Source organism: Convolutriloba macropyga, unplaced genomic scaffold (assembly GCF_964194025.1).
Source record: "Convolutriloba macropyga unplaced genomic scaffold, txConMacr16.3 SCAFFOLD_2069, whole genome shotgun sequence".
In the NCBI taxonomy this organism is placed as follows: domain Eukaryota; kingdom Metazoa; phylum Xenacoelomorpha; order Acoela; family Convolutidae; genus Convolutriloba; species Convolutriloba macropyga.
The window spans coordinates 1-5000 of record NW_027449618.1 but is presented as its reverse complement, the minus strand read 5'-3'; positions in this window follow the sequence as shown (position 1 = coordinate 5000).

Below are 5000 nucleotides of genomic sequence, written 5' to 3'. Positions count from 1 at the left end.
TAGCTAGCTAGCTTGAGCTTGAGCTAGCTAGCTAGCTTGAGCTTGAGCTAGCTAGCTAGCTTGAGCTTGAGCTTGAGCTAGCTAGCTTGAGCTTGAGCTTGAGCTAGCTAGCTAGCTGGAGCTTGAGCTAGCTAGCTTGAGCTTGAGCTAGCTAGCTTGAGCTTGAGCTAGCTAGCTAGCTTGAGCTTGAGCTAGCTAGCTAGCTTGAACTTGAGCTAGCTAGCTAGCTTGAGTTTGAGCTAGCTAGCTTGAGCTTGAGCTAGCTAGCTTGAGCTTGAGCTAGCTAGCTAGCTTGAACTTGAGCTAGCTAGCTAGCTTGAGCTTGAGCTAGCTAGCTAGCTTGAGCTTGAGCTAGCTAGCTAGCTTGAGCTTGAGCTTGAGCTAGCTAGCTTGAGCTTGAGCTTGAGCTAGCTAGCTAGCTTGAGCTTGAGCTAGCTAGCTTGAGCTTGAGCTAGCTAGCTTGAGCTTGAGCTAGCTAGCTAGCTTGAGCTTGAGCTAGCTAGCTAGCTTGAACTTGAGCTAGCTAGCTAGCTTGAGCTTGAGCTAGCTAGCTAGCTTGAGCTAGCTAGCTAGCTTGAGCTTGAGCTTGAGCTTGAGCTAGCTAGCTTGAGCTTGAGCTAGCTAGCTAGCTTGAGCTTGAGCTAGCTAGCCAGCTTGAGCTTGAGCTAGCTAGCTAGCTTGAGCTTGAGCTTGAGCTAGCTAGCTTGAGCTTGAGCTTGAGCTAGCTAGCTAGCTTGAGCTTGAGCTAGCTAGCTAGCTTGAGCTTGAGCTTGAGCTAGCTAGCTTGAGCTTGAGCTTGAGCTAGCTAGCTAGCTTGAGCTTGAGCTAGCTAGCTTGAGCTTGAGCTAGCTAGCTTGAGATTGAGCTAGCTAGCTAGCTTGTGCTTGAGCTAGCTAGCTAGCTTGAGCTTGAGCTTGAGCTAGCTGGCTTGAGCTTGAGCTAGCTAGCTTGAGCTTGAGCTAGCTAGCTTGAGCTTGAGCTAGCTAGCTAGCTTGAACTTGAGCTAGCTAGCTAGCTTGAGCTTGAGCTTGAGCTAGCTAGCTAGCTTGAGCTTGAGCTAGCTAGCTAGCTTGAGCTTGAGCTTGAGCTAGCTAGCTTGAGCTTGAGCTTGAGCTAGCTAGCTAGCTTGAGCTTGAGCTAGCTAGCTTGAGCTTGAGCTAGCTAGCTTGAGCTTGAGCTAGCTAGCTAGCTTGAGCTTGAGCTAGCTAGCTAGCTTGAACTTGAGCTAGCTAGCTAGCTTGAGCTTGAGCTAGCTAGCTAGCTTGAGCTAGCTAGCTAGCTTGAGCTTGAGCTTGAGCTTGAGCTAGCTAGCTTGAGCTTGAGCTAGCTAGCTAGCTTGAGCTTGAGCTAGCTAGCTAGCTTGAGCTTGAGCTAGCTAGCTAGCTTGAGCTTGAGCTTGAGCTAGCTAGCTTGAGCTTGAGCTTGAGCTAGCTAGCTAGCTTGAGCTTGAGCTAGCTAGCTTGAGCTTGAGCTAGCTAGCTTGAGCTTGAGCTAGCTAGCTAGCTTGAGCTTGAGCTAGCTAGCTAGCTTGAGCTTGAGCTAGCTGGCTTGAGCTTGAGCTAGATAGCTTGAGCTTGAGCTAGCTAGCTAGCTTGAGCTAGCTAGCTAGAGCTCGACCTATGAAAAGCTGCGCAAACACTTATTCTATAATAATTGCGAAAATTAAAAATTTCACAAGTGAAAAGCTGCATAAACAGTAATTCTATGTGTGGGGCATTATTAGGGGGAGGTGTCTTGTCAAAATATGGCTGGACTAAAGACCTCAACCCAGATAGGGTGGAAGGCCCTATGATCGGTCTGTTACTAATCGGTGACCGATAAAGACCTGACCAAGGCCTGTAGTAAGCTTGGTTAGGCATTACAGGAGATAACACTAAGACCGAGGGGTCTTAGAGAGCCCTCTAGCGGGGCGAATAGAGCTAGATCGAGCCTTGGGAAAGCTAGATCGAGCAGGACTGAAGCTAAAGGATAGACCGAGAGGTCTGTCTGGTCCTCCTAGAGAGGCCAAGAGAAAGTACGAGAAGCCAACTAAAGCTTGATCGGGCCTTCAGCAAGCACGACCGAGCTGTACCGGAGCTAACACTAAGACCGAGGGGTCTTAGAGAGCCCTCTAGCGGGGCGAATAGAGCTAGATCGAGCCTTGGGAAAGCTAGATCGAGCAGGACTGAAGCTAAACGATAGACCGAGAGGTCTGTCTGGTCCTCCTAGAGAGGCCAAGAGAAAAAACGAGAAGCTAACTAAAGCTTGATCGGGCCTTCAGCAAGCACGACCGAGCTGTACCGGAGCTAACACTAAGACCGAGGGGTCTTAGAGAGCCCTCTAGCGGGGCGAATAGAGCTTGATCAAGCCTTGGGCAAGCTAGATCGAGCAGGACTGAAGCTAAGCAAGAGACCGAGAGGTCTGTCTGGTCCTCCTAGAGAGGCCAAGAGAAAGTACGAGAAGCCAACTAAAGCTTGATCGGGCCTTCAGCAAGCACGACCGAGCTGTACCGGAGCTAACACTAAGACCGAGGGGTCTTAGAGAGCCCTCTAGCGGGGCGAATAGAGCTAGATCGAGCCTTGGGAAAGCTAGATCGAGCAGGACTGAAGCTAAACGATAGACCGAGAGGTCTGTCTGGTCCTCCTAGAGAGGCCAAGAGAAAGTACGAGAAGCTAACTAAAGCTTGATCGCGCCTTCAGCAAGCACGATTGAGCAAGACCGGAGCTAACACTAAGACCGAAGTGTCTTAGAGAGCCCTCTGGTGGGGCGAATAGAGCTAGATCGAGCCTTGGGAAAGCTAGATCGAGTAAGATTGAAGCTGAAAGAGTGTCAGAGGAGCAAATGAACCTCCAAAAAGTGAAAATCAAATTTTAGAAAAAACACAAGTTAAATACTGCATGGACAGTATTTCTATGTGTGGGGCATTATTAGGGGGAGGTGTCTTGTCAAAATATGGCTGGACTAAAGACCTCAACCCGGATAGGGTGGAAGGCCCCATGATCGGTCTGTTACTAATCGGTGACCGATAAAGACCTGACCAAGGCCTGTAGTAAGCTTGGTTAGGCATTACAGGAGATAACACTAAGACCGAGGGGTCTTAGAGAGCCCTCTAGCGGGGCGAATAGAGCTAGATCGAGCCTTGGGAAAGCTAGATCGAGCAGGACTGAAGCTAAAGGATAGACCGAGAGGTCTGTCTGGTCCTCCTAGAGAGGCCAAGAGAAAGTACGAGAAGCCAACTAAAGCTTGATCGGGCCTTCAGCAAGCACGACCGAGCTGTACCGGAGCTAACACTAAGACCGAGGGGTCTTAGAGAGCCCTCTAGCGGGGCGAATAGAGCTAGATCGAGCCTTGGGAAAGCTAGATCGAGCAGGACTGAAGCTAAACGATAGACCGAGAGGTCTGTCTGGTCCTCCTAGAGAGGCCAAGAGAAAAAAACGAGAAGCTAACTAAAGCTTGATCGGGCCTTCAGCAAGCACGACCGAGCTGTACCGGAGCTAACACTAAGACCGAGGGGTCTTAGAGAGCCCTCTAGCGGGGCGAATAGAGCTTGATCAAGCCTTGGGCAAGCTAGATCGAGCAGGACTGAAGCTAAGCAAGAGACCGAGAGGTCTGTCTGGTCCTCCTAGAGAGGCCAAGAGAAAGTACGAGAAGCCAACTAAAGCTTGATCGGGCCTTCAGCAAGCACGACCGAGCTGTACCGGAGCTAACACTAAGACCGAGGGGTCTTAGAGAGCCCTCTAGCGGGGCGAATAGAGCTAGATCGAGCCTTGGGAAAGCTAGATCGAGCAGGACTGAAGCTAAACGATAGACCGAGAGGTCTGTCTGGTCCTCCTAGAGAGGCCAAGAGAAAGTACGAGAAGCTAACTAAAGCTTGATCGCGCCTTCAGCAAGCACGATTGAGCAAGACCGGAGCTAACACTAAGACCGAAGTGTCTTAGAGAGCCCTCTGGTGGGGCGAATAGAGCTAGATCGAGCCTTGGGAAAGCTAGATCGAGTAAGATTGAAGCTGAAAGAGTGTCAGAGGAGCAAATGAACCTCCAAAAAGTGAAAATCAAATTTTAGAAAAAACACAAGTTAAATACTGCATGGACAGTATTTCTATGTGTGGGGCATTATTAGGGGGAGGTGTCTTGTCAAAATATGGCTGGACTAAAGACCTCAACCCGGATAGGGTGGAAGGCCCCATGATCGGTCTGTTACTAATCGGTGACCGATAAAGACCTGACCAAGGCCTGTAGTAAGCTTGGTTAGGCATTACAGGAGTTAACACTAAGACCGAGGGGTCTTAGAGAGCCCTCTAGCGGGCGAATAGAGCTAGATCGAGCCTTGGGAAAGCTAGATCGAGCAGGACTGAAGCTAAGCAAGAGACCGAAAGGTCTGTCTGGTCCTCCTAGAGAGGCCAAGAGAAAGTACGAGAAGCTAACTAAAGCTTGATCAGGCCTTCAGCAAGCACGACCGAGCTGTACCGGAGCTAACACTAAGACCGAGGGGTCTTAGAGAGCCCTCTAGCAGGGCGAATAGATCTAGATCGAGCCTTGGGAAAGCTAGATCGAGCAGGACTGAAGCTAAACGATAGACCGAGAGGTCTGTCTGGTCCTCCTAGAGAGGCCAAGAGAAAGTACGAGAAGCTAACTAAAGCTTGATCGGGCCTTCAGCAAGCACGACCGAGCTGTACCGGAGCTAACACTAAGACCGAGGGGTCTTAGAGAGCCCTCTAGCAGGGCGAATAGAGCTAGATCGAGCCTTGGGAAAGCTAGATCAAGCAGGACTGAAGCTAAACGATAGACCGAGAGGTCTGTCTGGTCCTCCTAGAGAGGCCAAGAGAAAGTACGAGAATCTAACTAAAGCTTGATCGGGCCTTCAGCAAGCACGACCGAGCTGTACCGGAGCTAACACTAAGACCGAGGGGTCTTAGAGAGCCCTCTAGCAGGGCGAATAGAGCTAGATCGAGCCTTGGGGAAAGCTAGATCGAGCAGGACTGAAGCTAAACGATAGACCGAGAGGTCTGTCTGGTCCTCCTA